The 15,657-nt window shown below is 33.3% G+C and overlaps 1 protein-coding gene across 13 annotated transcripts in view; it reads right to left on the bottom strand.

Annotated features, from left to right (window-relative positions):
- Positions 1-15,657, bottom strand: part of BTRC (beta-transducin repeat containing E3 ubiquitin protein ligase) — a 182,248-nt gene that overhangs the window by 151,399 nt on the left and 15,192 nt on the right. For 3 of the 13 annotated variants that reach the window (XM_074295375.1, XM_074295382.1, XM_074295370.1), the window contains exon 2: positions 7,360-7,481. The exons of 9 other annotated variants lie outside the window; for them this stretch is intronic. The gene's annotated coding sequence lies outside the window, so the exon portion shown is untranslated. Of the gene's footprint in view, positions 1-7,359; positions 7,505-15,657 lie in introns of all 13 variants that reach the window. One more of the 13 variants, XM_074295383.1, reaches the window with a different exon arrangement.

Here is a 15,657-nt window from a genome sequence, read left to right as displayed (position 1 = left end):
AGGGAGAACATTCCAGGCATGGGGGAAAGCCAAAGAAATGTCCAGAGCCTAGTGATGAATATTTTGTTCATGAAGCAGACAAAAAGGCAGTCTCACTGAATCATGAATTAGGAGTGAACTGTAAGAAGACTTGGAAAGGTGAGGGTGGAGGATAAGGAGCTATGCTAAGAAGAGCTTTGAATATCAGGAAATTTTGCATTTAATCCTATAAGTGATAAAGGCTCAAAGAAGATTACTTAGGGGGTAGGGTAATGACTAATATGTTCAGACCTGCATTTTAGGCAAATTAGCATTAGTGGCTGCATAAAGGATGAATTGGAGTGGGGAAGAGACTTGAGGCAGGCAGATCCATAAGCACGCTATTATTGCAATGGACTAGGTATGAGGTGATAAGGGTCTGCACCCAGATGATGGCTGTGCTGCAAGTTTGATGGATTACAAGAAATATTACAAAGGTAACATTGACAAACTTTGGTAATAGATAGAAGATTGGAAGAATGGGGAGGGAAGTAATAGTAAGGAAACTCAGGATGAGTTGCCTTGGATACCAATATATAGGGTAATTGAGGGGGGAAAGGAGAATTAGGGGGAAAGATATTAAGTTTGGACATTTTGGATTTAAGATGTCTTTAAGATATCTTATTTAGAAGATATCTGACAAGTCAGCAGAGAAATTTGGGCAGGATAGGAGTTGAGAAGTATCAGTATAAAGATAATTTAATTCATAGGAACTAATGAGATTACCAAGTGAAGTAGTAGTATGAAGGAAGAAAAGAAGACAGGATGGCACAGACCCTTGTGGAACAACCATGTTTAGGATATATGATCTGGATGAGGATCCAGCAAAGGAAACAGAAGGAGCAGTCAGATAGTGAACAGGAAGGGGGAAAAAATATCAAGGAAGAGAGGGTGATCAACAATGTTAAAGGCTTCAGCAAGATACAAGAGAATGAGGATTGAGAAAATCTTAATTCTAAAATTCCTAATCGATAATTTCATTAAGTGTCTCTACCATTTTCTAGATGGATGACTTTGAGCTAATTACTACTATGTAAGAGTTGCCCCTTTGGTAAAATGGAGATTCATGTAATGTAATACCTAACTTCATGTGAGATTCAAAAGATACATATGGAATATATGTAAAATGTTTTGTAAACTATAAAGCATTATATAAAAGCTATTATTAACAAAAAGTAGGCTGTACATTAATTCTAGTGAAAATGGATTTTGTTTTTCTGGAATCATATTGCAAATAGACTAGACAAGCCAATAGGGTTTACTCCCCCCAAAATAATCAAGTCCACTATTCTAGACCATGTTCACAAGGCTGGGCAGCATGTCCAAACCAAAATCTTGAGAAAAGAAAAAGCACTGATGAAGAAAAGACAACAGTCCAGTTCCCCCAGAATTATTAAATATGAATGATGAATCAGATCTATAGTTGATATGAAACAGAATCAAAACATCCCATATATGCCACACATTCACTCATTCAGATTACGCTTACTGGTCACTAACTTCATCAAACTGTCCTTTAAAAACAACTGATCAAAGCAGAAAGGTCCTCAGAAACAACCCAAAAGGTGGCAGCAGCTAAATCTGTTAAATATATCCATTTATATACTCCTGACAAGTAAAATTCCATCATCCTAGACAGGGATAGATTATGACTGTGTGCCTGAGTGAATAGGGGGAATGAGATAATTAAGAACAAGATGTTTCAGTAGGACTTTGATAACCACCAGTCAAGTCATCTCTGCACCACTTTTTCTTGACACTATCAAATAAGCACAGTCAGCATTTTGTTGGATTCTCAAAATGATGATTCATGAAGATTTACAGGACTTGTAAAATATATGCTTTAAAAATATAATTACCCCCAGGGGATGTCAAATTTTAAATGACCAAGAACAAATATTTTTCTATTTTTAACATATAATATCTGTGCTATCTACATACATACATACATATATATATATATATTTTTTTTTTTTTATTTTTTTTTAAGGGTTTGCAGAATACTTTACAGTTAACTAGGAAAATGTGTTTGGATACTTTTTACATTATTTGACTAGATCTGTGACTTCTGCCATAAAGGGAGCTGCCAGTAAGGAACTTTATTAATATAGTCCATGCTAAGATTTATATATCAAGCCCAGCATCAACACCTTGATGAGTGAGGTGTGACTTTTGAGACTCAGCTCAGAGGGAGCTGAGAAATATTCATCCAGCAATCATTCTACAACTGGATATAAATTTGATGAGACTAATGTATGTAGACACTAAGAGTGAGCCCACTTTCCCTAGAAAATGAAGCAGGATAAGAAAGAATATGCCTCTGAGATGCTGAGAAATATTTGTATTTTTGTTCTTGCTATCTTTGAATTAAATGTTCCTCTGAAAGAGCACCCAACACTGGAAGGAATACAGGAGCTCAAGTTAATGGCAAAAAAGAAAACCTTCCCAATTTTCCCCATCCCTCTATTCTTCACAGCCACTTCTACTTCCCTACTCTCGAAATCTTAGGGACTGATGGAGAGACCCCAGAGTGAGAGAAGAACATACATACATACATACATGTATACATACATACTATACTTCTGGTTGGAAGATTCTGAGTTTAGCTTTTTGTTTTCAGTAACTGACCCATTTCATAAACTTGTTTTCAATTTATGTAGATTATTAAGAAAAATAATTTCATTACTTCTGACTCAAGAAGTATCACTAACTCAATCTTCTAATATCAAAAACTTCTTAATTTCATTTCTAAATTATGTCTTAAACTTACTTATATTTTCGTCGTATTCCTTTCTAATATTTATTGTAATATCTCCAGTTTTACAATTACTGGAAAACCCTTTTCTCAACATTTTAACAATCTGATTTTTAAACATTTTGTTCTGAGTGGATTTTTCAAATCACCTGAAAACAATTTTTTAAAAAACCTCCATGTAGTAATGATCTAAAATAAATGTGTATCTCTTACAAATGCCATTAGAAAAAATTCTGATCTGGTCAAAGCTTGATGGCTAATTTCAACCCCCACCTCCTCATACTTTTTTTTTTTAATTTTACTAATGAGAACTATAATTTACCATCAACTACTCATAAGAAATTATAGCCCTGCTGGCTGGCAAGTAATTTGCAAAAGCAGATCAGTTAAGCTGCATAAAATAAATATCCACCTGCACACGTACTAGCACTAATCAGGGCGTGAAATTAAACTTTTTATTCAGTGGGAAATAACTGCTTCGAGGCTGTGATTTAGTCTGGGAAGCAAATATTAAGGTCATCCTATTCTCTCTAGTGTTTATAGTATTTTTAATAGGGGAGGGGGAGGGCAAAGAACAGTTGAATTTTGCTTTATAAGACTAAGAATGAAAATATTTCATTGATGTATTAGCAAATTTGCCATTTGCTTTCTTAATTGCACATGCTTAATGGAGCTAAGTTGCTGAAAATGTGGTATTTGAAGGGGGTTGTTACTTAAGTACTTAAACCTATACTGACCACTAAACTGACATCCATATTACATTCAGTTACGTACAGTCAGCTAAGTAGAGCAAATTCAAGAGCCAATGTATAAATGGATTTTTTTTCAAAATGCACTATTCTTTATGATTTTTTTTACCATGATATAATTATACAGTCAATTCTTAATTATCCACAGTAATCAAGGTCCAAGATACCAAAGAAAGGAAAATAGGCTAGTGATCTGCAAAAATCACCTGTCTCAATTACTTCCTTCCAAATTGCATTTATCAAATATGAAAATTGCCAGATTCACTAATATGAATTTCATCTTTCTTTCTATATATTTTATGAGCACTTTAGCTAGCAAAAAGAGCTGAAATGCTAAGAAAAATAGGAAAGACAGGGCAAATTCAAAAATTAAACTAACCTATTCAATTCAAATAATTTTCATCACAATGGTGTACAACATTTTTATAAAACACTATCTCACAAAACTACTAGCATATGAGAGAGCTGGAATTTAAACTGATTTATCAAGTAAACTGTTCTTTTCACACTATCCAATACTGCTTCTCTAGTATTTATTAATTACTATATAAAAGTCAGAGCTCAGATAAAGTTCCTTAAAAAAGAAGTTGTCATGCTAACAATCTAATAAAATGTCCATAACCTTAAATCTAGGGATCCCCCTCTTAAGCAAATACCCCAGAAGAAGTCAAAAACGGGGGGGGGGGGGGAGGAGGAAGGGAAGGACATATACACCAAAATAGTCAAAGCTGCACTTTCTGTGGTAGTAAAGAACTGGAAACAAAGGAGATGCCAAATGTTTGGGAAATGATTAAATACACTTTGATATGTGAATATAATGGATAATTATTCTAATATAAGAATAAGGAGGAGAGCTGGAGTTCTGAGAATGGGTTCATTGGGACTGGGTTAAAGAGGGAACAAATATATACATCTATAAGAGTATAAAAGTCTTCTAACTTCAGAAAGAAAAGGCTAAAGGGATAGGGAGAGAAACGAACATAAGGGAGAGATTTTTAGAGGGAGCTTACTCATATCAGATCTGGGTTAAAGAGAGAACAACATAGGCATTTAGAATAGAATAAAAGTCTTTCAAATTAATAAAGAAATAAGAAGTTGAAGGAACAAGATTGGGGGGGTGTTTTAGGAGGGTGTATAGATTAATGAGAATGGTATAAAGAAGGAACAATATAAATATGTAGAAGGTTATATAAAAGTCTTCTAAATTTGGACAGAACACTGGCCTCTTTGTTCCTTGAATTTGAAGGGCAAGGGAAAAGGATAAGGGGAGAGAATAAGGAAAGCAACATTGGAGGAGGGAGCAGGTTAACTGATAGGAAGGCAAGATATCAGGTAGAAGTAAAGCAGAGTCAGGAAGGAAAGGAAATAAGAAATACATACAAAAATAAAATACAGATCAGTAAAAGAATTTATTAAGTAAAAAATCAAGGGTAGTAATCATGAACTCAGACACATTTAAAGGTAAAATATATTTAATCAAGAGAAAAAATAAGAAAACTACACTTACATCAGCCATATTAATCAATATTCGTTTTGACTATTTAAAATAACTAGACAGTATAAGGTTTGAATATTGGTGTGGCCTAGGAAATGATGAGTTGATAGATTTAAAAAAATATGGAAACACTTGGACTTATGAAGGAAAATGTCCATCTTCAGAGAAATAAGAAAAACAGGTATAGTATGATCTTAGATATATATGAAGGTATACATGTATATAAATATGATTATAGACATTTATGTATATGTGCATGCATATTTAGACATATGTATGTGTGTCCATGCTTAATTGTAACTTTTTGGGGGGGAGTAGGAAGGAAGAAGGAATGGGGGAGAATAAAGTATAAAGTGCACACCAGAGAACAACAACAAAAAACCTACAAAGAAACAAATAATCAAAAAAAAAGATGGACAGCTTTGAACACAATGTGCTATATTAATTATATATTCTTGAAACGGAAGATTTATATTAAATCCTCTTAAGTTCTGCTGTACATATGGCAATTTTTCTCTTTTCTTATTTTGTGTTTAATTTTTAAAAAAAAAGAATGGCAAAAAAATGATAAATATGAAAAACTTCAAGAAACATGGTAAGACTAAAATGAAGTGATACAGATGGAAGCAGAATCGGGAAAAGAACATATAAAATGATTATAATACTGTTATAAATAAGAAGCTGAAGCTGAACATTACAGCCACAACTCCAATTGCCTTTTGGATCTCTCTAACTGCATATCCTATGGGTCTTTTAAATTTAGCATATGTATTCAACTGAACTTTCTATCTTCACCTCAAACACTCTCTTCTTCCTAAATTACATGTCTAACCATAATGCAATGGGAACTCTAATGGTTCCCTATTACTTAAAGGATCAAATGCAAAATCCTGTTTGGCTTTTAAAGACTTTTACAACCTAGTCCCTTCCAACCTTTCTGGTCTTGCATTTTACTCCACCCCATGTACTATGTACTATGTGATGCAGAAACAATGGCCTCTTTGTACCTTGAACATGACACTCCACCTCCCAATTTCTAATGCCTGGAACCCTCTCCTTCCTGGCTTCTCTGGATTTCTTCAAGTCTCCACTAAAATCCCACCTTATTCAAGAAGCCTTTCCCAGTCCTCCTTAATCTTAATGTCTTCTCTCTGAGATTATCTCCAATTTATATACTCCAAAGTGTATACACACACACACACACACATATATATGTTGTTTGTTCATGGTTGTTTGCATGTTTTCTCCCCCAATATACTGTGAAACCAAGGACTATTTTTTGCCTTTCTTTTATATTTCCTGGGCCACATATTAGTGCTTAATAAATGTTTGTTGTCTAACTGAATAATGACCAAATTTGGCTGAGAAGAGTAATGAAAAAGTATCTCTTTTTAAAGGGGCAGAGAACTTAAGGTGTCAGATATGGTTAGTAGGTTATTTGTTTTGCCAACTTTTTAAAAATCTTTTTTAGCTTTTACAAGGGATGTTTCACTGGGTAGGATATTTGGGGAGAGATACATTTGGAAATTAAAGTGATTTAAAAACAAAGGACATTAATAAAAACAAGATGTAAAAAGAATAATAGCTTGGTTGGCAAAATAAGACAGACAAAAACTATAATACAAAGTACACAAGATTGTGATTTGATATGGGAAGCAAATATTAAAGTCATATATAAAAGATAAAAGTATAACAATTGGTCACTATTCAATGTATTATTCAATTTAATTTAATATTTTTAAGTCAGTCAATAAACATTTATTAAGCAACTCCTATACAAGTACCAGGCACTATCCTAAGTGCTAAGAATACAAAAATTGGCAAAAGGTAGTTTTTCCTCTCAAGTGGCTTACAATCTAATAGGTGAAACCAAAACACAAAAAGATTAAAAGGGAATGGACAGGGAGAGGACAAGCAGGTACCCAGTGCTGGGGCATAATGAAAATCCTATAAGGAGGAAAGGACCCAAGGGGGTACTAAAGAGTCACGAGTTTCAAAACTGATTTGACTTTTTAGGAAGATGAAGTTAAGGTAAACAGATAGGTGGGAAGTAATGTGCTGTCTTCCCTGGACATCCTCCTTAATTAGAGGATTAAGGAGAAGCTCTCTGATTTCTAGCTTCCATTCTTTCCAATCAAGAGGGAGGAGGGGACCATCTGTTATGTTCCAGTAATCTTTACAGAATTAAACCCAATTCTTTAAACAGTATTTTAAATATATTTTCTATTAAAGATAAGAATATGAGACATGCCTTAGGTCATGTAAATAAAGGATAAGATTTTAAATAGCTAAATTAAGAACAAAACAAAGATAAAACACTAATAATAACTATTAATACCTACACTTTGGAATGAAAAATGTGCTGGGCTTGGGAGTCAAAAAGAGACTTGAGTTCAAATCTGATCTTCCAAGATCAGCCTGAGTGGCCAAATCATCAGACCTCTGTATACCTCAGCTTCCTCATCTGTAAAACAGGGATGATAATACCTGTAGTATCCAACTCATAGGGTTGTTGTGACAATCAAAGGAGATACATTAAAATGCTTTCAAACCTTAGTAATTTCCACAATTATTATTCATGCACTTATAAAGAATTTAATATCAGTCATCAAATAATAGTTTTAAGGGTTACCATGGCAAAGCACTGTGCTGTGCCCTGAGGACACAAGAAAAATAAAAAATAGTCCCTGCCTCATAAGGAGCACACACCCAATGCATAGAAAGTTAATTTTATTCATCTACTACGGACAAAACAGGATTCAGTTATCTAAAATTACAGTAAAACAAAAGGGAAGTAAAAGGGTTTGAGAAAATGTCAGAGCTAGAAGAAAAGTTATATTCTATGGTCATGTATTCCAACTTATATATGAACAGAAATTCATCATTCACTAACAGGTATCCATTTAATATCCATGCAAAGATGTCCAGCGATAGGCAATTCACTACATTAATGGCTATTCCACTTTTGGACAGCGCTAGAATATGTCTTTTGAAACTTATTTTCCCTTCCCAGTACCACTGCTCCTCATCCTACTCTTTGGAATCAAGTAGAAAATACCTTTCACATTAATTTTTCACAAGGTAGCCCTTTATCAAGAACAGATAATATGCACTTTCCCTGCTTGGAGTACAATGGACTTGATTGCCTTTGGACCAATGCTGTTTCTGTAGCTTTGCTTTTTTCTAGATGTTCCATAGAGCAGGGTTTCTTAATTTTTTTTCCATTTTCAACCCTTTTTGCCAAATTTTTATGCAACCCTGGTATATGGGTATATAAAATAGGTATACAAATCAAATATTTACTGATAATAAATCATAAAGCAATATATTTTAAAAACAATTCTTTGGTATACATATAATTTTACTAAAAATGAAAGCAAATTTGCATAACGAGATGGATGGGCTTGCTTATTTTTATATAAAGACTTAAATCTTGGTAGAATATTTGATACCTTTTATTGTTGCCACGTTTTTTGCAACCCTCACATTCAGTTATACAACCCTATATGGGATTGTGACTCACAATTTAAGAAGCTTTGCCATAGAGGTACAGAAGCAGATGCAGCAGAAATCCTACGAAGATGCTAGACCAAGTATCATAGGTCCATCTTAAAAGCTGATGGTCACAACTTGAAGTCAATGTTAAATACACTGGTACCATGAAAAATACATTAGATTTGGAATCAAAATATCTAAATTCAATTCCCATTAATTATCTGTGTGACCTATACAAGTCATTTACCTTCCCTAGCCCTCAACTTTCTTACTTGTGAAGTGAGGAGAATGAACCAGATGGCATCTGAGGTCCCTTCTAACTCTATGGTCGCATAAAACTGTATCACACATTACCTGCATGAAGGGATGTACCTTCCCCTCTTTTTCAAATCCCACCCCACCTTACCTCAAGACTGATTCAACATAAAATAAAGCAAGTTTACCATAGATCAGTTAAAGACAGAACTGCAAAGTACTTAACTCCCAAACACCAAACAACAAATGAATAAGTGAAAAAGCATTTATGAAAGTATTTAATGAATGAATGGCATGCACACAGCTAAGCACTGGGGATACAAATAAAAGACAGGGAGACAGGATCTGCTCTCAAGGCCTTTGTATTCCAATAAATGAAGATAACACATTTGGGATGGAAGACCTGGACATAGACTTTGGTTTGGTGGAGTAATAGGGATGGTGATTTTAATTAAGAGAATCCATTGATATTTCCTTTCCAAAAGTAAGATGTCCTTTATGAACGAAAATCTAAGAGTCTGCTTTGGGGCCATTCAATATGGATTATCACATGGCTAGCCAGGTTTGAATGCACTAGAGTTGGCTCAGCCCCACATCAGAGTTCAAAAAACTTTCCTAGGACCCAGGGGCATGGGTCAGGGGTCAAGTACACAAATTGTTAGTCTAGTGAGGAGAAAAATGGGGTAGCAGAGCAGATGGTCTGTGTGTACATAATCTGATCCCTGGGGCCAGGTAGCTGGAGAGTAAAGTAAACATTCTCTCACCCAAAGTCACTGAGCTCCAGATGCAAGTTTAGGGTATAAATCCTAAATTACTGAAGTCAGAATTCTCCACTCTGTTCTATGAAAGTCCAATGTTCCACAAATGCTAGCTCAAACTGGTTATTTTTTTTAAAAAAAATTTGTTTTTGTCTTTTCTAAATTTAAATACCAAAGAAGGAGAGGAGAAAAAGAATCATTATATATATAGAACACAAAAAGAAGACTCCATGTGAAACAGTGAAATCTTCATTTCATATTGCTTGGGTTGGTTTTTTTTTTTTTTTTTAATATATAATAAATTCCAAATAATTGTCTATTCCTTTGAACTTTTGTCTGTTCATTTAAAAAGAAAAAGTTTCAATGATCCTTTTTGGGGGCATCAATATTGATTTTTTTTTCAATATTTTATTTCCCTCTAATTACATGCAAAAACAATTTTTAACACTAGAATTTTTTCTGCATTTCAAATTTTCTTCCTTCCTCCCTTCCTACTTTTCTAAGACAGTAAGTAATCTGATATAGGTTATAAATGTAGAATCTTATTAAAAACATTTCCTTAATAGTCATTTTGTGGAAGAAAACTTGAACCAACAGAAAAAAAAAAAAAAAAAAAAGAAAGAAAAATAGTGTGCTTCAATCTCCATTCAAACTCCATCAGTTTTTTCTCTGGATCTTTGTTTCTAATAGATTTGAGCAGTTCTCATTTATGGTTTCTTGAAAATATAATGTCTAAGCTTTTTTTTTTTTTTTAATTCATCAGCTCTTTTATTTTCTTTTTTCAATCTTTTGATTTTATTCTAATATTTCTTATTGTTTTGTGAAGTCAAGTGATTTCTAACTGTTCCAGTATAATTTTTGGTTGCTCTATTATTTGAGTAAAATATTCTCCTTCAAATTCTTTCTTTAAGAATCCAACCATTCTGGGGAGCAATCTGGAATTATGCCAAAAAAGTTATCAAACTGTGCATACCCTTTGACCCAGCCGTGCTACTACTGGGCTTATTTCCCAAGGAAATACTAAAGAAGGGAAAGGGACCTGCATGTGCCAAAATGTTTGTGGCAGCCCTTTTTGTAGTGGCTAGAAACTGGAAAATTAATAGAAGCCCATCAATTGGAGAATGGTTGGGTAAATTATGGTATGTGAATGTTAAGGAATATTATTGTTCTGTAAGAAATGACCAGCAGGAGCAATACAGAGAGGCTTGGAGAGACTTACATCGACTGATGCTGAGTGAAATGAGCAGGACCAGGAGATCATTATACACTTCAACAACAATACTATATGAGGATGTATTTTGATAGAAGTGGATATCTTCAACATAGAGAAGAGCTAATCCAATTCCAATTGATCAATGATGGACAGAATCAGCTACACCCAGAGAAGGAACACTGAGAAATGAGTGTAAACTGTTAGTATTTTGTTTTTCTCCCCAGGTTATTTTTACCTTCTGAATCCAATTCTTCCTTTGCAACAACAACAACAACAACAACAACAACAACAACAACAACAACAACAACAATAACAAAATTCGGTTCTGCACATATATATTGTACCTAGGATATACAATAATATATTTAATATGTATAGGAATGCCTGCTAGGAGAGAGGGTGGAGGGAAGGAGGGGAAAAATTCAGAACAGAAGGGAGTACAAGGGATAATGTAAAAAATTACCTATGCATATATACTGTCAAAAAATGTTATAATTATAAAATAAATTTTAAAAATTTTTAAAAATTCTTTAAGAGCTTTTCTTTTTCTTTAAGGAAAAAATCTCTTGCTTCCCCTTTTTCTAAATAACTATGCAGTTGTTGTAGAAAACCCATCTGAGTCTCTGCTTGTAGTTATTATAGAATTACTTCCTCATAGGTTGGATTTTTGAGCATTTCTAATTTTTTTTTTTTTTTTTATCCTGGTTGGTATCTTCTTTGAATTTAATCATCTCTCTAGTTTTAGTTCCTGAACTGGGGCATTGTTCCAATTAGGCTCTACTCCTTCTTTGATTTTGAGTCCATTGGGCCCACTTGATTTCTCATGGGTTACTTGGGTTCTTGTGTTGACCTCTATGTCTCAGGCTTAAACACCCCTAGATCTTTGAACCGTAGAGTGTTGGATCTTCAGAGTCCTTTACAGCATCTCAGGAGAGAGTACAAAGGACCTCTGAGCCTAAGTAGTTCTCATTTGAGCTCTGACCTTTTCCAGGGCTTCCAAGATTTCCCTTGTAGGTTTCCAATAACTCAGGGATTTTCTGTTAACTCTGGGGCTTTCCTGAGAGAATCCTCCACTCTTTCTATCTCAAAACACAGAACCTTGTAAAGCTACAATTTCTCTGGATGATCTCTGTGTTTTAAAGCTACAGGCCTGTTTGTTTATAATGATACTAGTTTTGTTGAGTCTTCTGACTGACTTTTTGCACAGTTCTAGGGTAGAAACAGCCACTATAATTTCACAATGGATTTTCTGAACATTATTATAAGTATGAGCCATGAAGTCTACTCCTAAGCAGTCATTATGACCCACTCAAATTATTTATTTACACTCAAGTAGAATTATTGAGATGGAGCAGAGTTGAAAACTAAAATATGAATTGAAAGAGATACGTTTCCTTTTGACTTCCTCCCCACACTTCTTGAAGGTCACCTATGTATAGTTACCATTATTCTTGAACCGAACACAGGACATATGAGATCTAACAATAGTATTTTCCTCCTGATTTGTGAAAGAGACACAATACTTGAAATATGAGATGTACAGTTACCATACCCATGGAACATTTAAACATGTTAATGGTTAGGATATGGTTAGAAATGGATAGGCAGAATGGTATAATGAAAAGAACAATGCATCTGGAATCAGAGTATATGACTGTTATTACAAATACATTAGCCAAATTATTTCCTTTCTTTGGATCTTAATTTCCTCACCTGCAAAATGAGAGGATTAGACTTGATGATCCTTAAGGTGCTTTCGAACTTAAAATCATATGGCTTCACCTCCCATTTCCCAACTTCACTATTCTGGCATAGGCTATCTATCCCCTATATCAGGAACAAATTTTTGCCTCAGCCTCTTGGAATTCCTAGTTCCCTTTAATATCTTCTACAGTGGCTTTTCCCAAGTTATCTAACTTCTTTGTTAGTGCTCTCCACATAACTCTCAAATTACTTTATATCATCTATGCATATGCTATAGTCTTTCAGTAAAATGTAAATTCCTCAAGGACAGAATCTTATATTTTTTTTTTACTCTATTTTCCAAGTACTTAATGTAGTATTTTTCATGATATTAGAAATGCTTGTTGATTGACTGATAAAATTTTATGTGTTGTTAAATAAACCCTTCATAAATGTTCTTGCACTGAATCATAATTTGTCACAGAATCAACATGTCTTATTATCTGTATTTTTTAAGTCAGGAAACTAAGGCTTTAAAGAAAAGTGGTTTTGCCCAAAGTCACATGGCTGGTATTTTTAAAAGAGTCAGAACCAAAACCTAGTTCTTGTGATTCCCAGTGGAGTTATTTCCTCATGATACAATGGCATAAAGCCTAAATTCAATATAAATTGAATGTAAAATACTTAGATAACACAACAGGTATAGCTCTTTGTGTTGTCAATTAAAGACAACTGAACTTATCACTAGTCCATTCAGTAAAACAGATGTCACTTTGTAGAGCTTTGATATTTTTCTTAAATACCTTTGAAAACAAGGATCGAAAAATATGAACTCTTATAAAAAGGGTTTTATTGTATTTTTATAGCATATTACATACCTTGTAACAATCATTTTGTTAAGTGTGAATGTCAGTTTTATTTTCGGTCCCTTTTTTCCTGGCTATTTACAAGCTTTGTAAGAATCGTTCCTTAATTAAGTCTAAACATAGTTTTATATAAATGGATTCCTGGAAATAAAACGTTCAGACTTAAGAAATGATTGTTACAGAGACTGTAACAGGCCGTAAAAAACGAATGCCACTTTAAACAAAGATTTCTCATTTTAATTAAAAAGATAATCATCAGAAACATTCGTACACTTAACAGAACCATTTGAAGCAGTTTCTTTGGAGAAAAAAAAATATCTACGATCCTATGAAAGCTTATAGAGTATAATTTATAAGACGTTTAATCAAAGTCTCAGTTGAAACTACAATATGTAGCCACTGTAACTACATTTTAAAAAAGTTTTATTGATGCTTTTTAATTCTTCATTTACCAACATACTCCCCTTTTTTTTCAATATCCCCTCCCCAAAAGAACCCCCCTTTCCAACAAAGAAAAAATGGTTAAGGCAAAACTAACATGGTAATAGGACACTACATTCTTAAGACACACTGAAAGAAATGGGAGTTCAAATGAGGAAATGACCAATTCCAATTTTTTAATAAGTGATTAATGTTTAGTTGTAACTGTGTGTGTGTGTGTGTATGTATACACATATACATATGTGTGTGTTTTAATTCACAAGATTTTATTTTAAATACTTAGGTACTTGGGAATGTGATAAAAGATTTTAAAAGCTGGCTGAGGGCAGCTGTAACATAAAATTTCTGTAGTTTTTAATATGTAATATCATAGTGCTCATAGGAATGTAGTAAACATTATAAGTAAGTATCAGATTTCAATGACTGCTTATAATCAAGAATAGAAACCCAAGAAAAAGAGTTTCTAGTCTCCAACTCATTAACAAAATACTAGTTATCCATTTAGATTTTCAAAATCTAATGCAGTATGAATATGGTTAGGAATGAGGGGACCTTTAAAAATATGGTCTGTTTTTTCTGAGTAATTTGAATGGTTTATTTACTACCTTCTCCTTGGAGAAGTGGTAGATTATGGGCATGAAATTATGGGCAGAAAATGTGTGCAAAATTATCAGAGGAAACCGAGATGGTCAGTTTTGCCAAACTATCTTCTTCTTTTCCTTCTTTTAAAAAATTCTTCGTTAACAAGGAACAACTTTCTGGGAAAGGAAAAAGGATATATTAGGAAATAGAGGTGATTTAAAAACAAAAGATATCAACAAAAAATATTGAAAGAAAAAATCCTTTTCTATATGCCAACATGCAAAAATATAGCAAACTATCATAAATTTAAAGGTCAGAAAAAAGAATTAGGTTATTGTCATTATCACAACTAATTATCGGTAATTTGTTTAAATACTTTCTAGTACATTAGTTTTTTTCTGACTAAAAATTATCTTTTTCAAACTATACTAGAGTTATTCAAACTAAATTAATTGGCTAGGATTTTAGGAACCTTAATCTTATTTCATAATGTAATTACTATTAGAAATCAAATTAAAATAACATGGAACATAATTAGCATCAGCAGCCAATAACTTATTCTAACACTAGGCAAACCATCTTATAGGTAGTTATCACTCCACTCCCCCAAACATGTTCCTAGAAAGGGATGATTATAAATTATATTATCATAAAACAAATCATATTTTCCCACAAGAATAATGTTTGTGGGATTATAAATTTAAAACTGTAGAGATCTTAAAGATCAAGTCTAACTTCCTCATTTTACAGATGAGAAAACTGAGACCCAGAGAAATTAAGTGTTTTATTTAGAGTCAAACACAGTTATAAGTAAAAAAAAATGATTATAACTCCAGCTTTTCTGATTCATAAAACCCATTATTTACTATCCCAAGGTACTTTAGTTGAGGGCTATATTCCTGACTGATGTCTCAATATCAAATAAGCCAAAGGTACAGCCAAATATTTCTCTTCCCAAGTTCTACCTAGTTTAATGCCTCATTCAAGAGAATGGAAATGAAACTGGATTCTCAAAGACTCTAGAGGAGCACAAGCTAACTAATCTTATAATAAGCTAGAAAAGTGTCCAATATAGGCCTATGGACTGACAACTATTGTTATCTTAAAAACCAGCCATATTTAGAGGTTCATCACCAGGCTGGTTGACTGACATTTTTTTCAGAAACAATAGCTTTTTCTATCATAATCAACTAAATCTATATGAGGTATTCCCAGAATACCTACATTGATGAAAGCAGTGATCTTTAAAATACTGAAATGAAATACAGTTCATTAAAACAAACACACAACTATAAATCTCCATAATCATTTAAAATAGTATGTGCTACAAGTTTTATAAGATGAACA

This window comes from Sminthopsis crassicaudata, chromosome 2 (genome assembly GCF_048593235.1).
Source record: "Sminthopsis crassicaudata isolate SCR6 chromosome 2, ASM4859323v1, whole genome shotgun sequence".
In the NCBI taxonomy this organism is placed as follows: Eukaryota; Metazoa; Chordata; class Mammalia; order Dasyuromorphia; family Dasyuridae; genus Sminthopsis; species Sminthopsis crassicaudata.
This window is presented reverse-complemented; position numbering and strand designations above follow the sequence as displayed.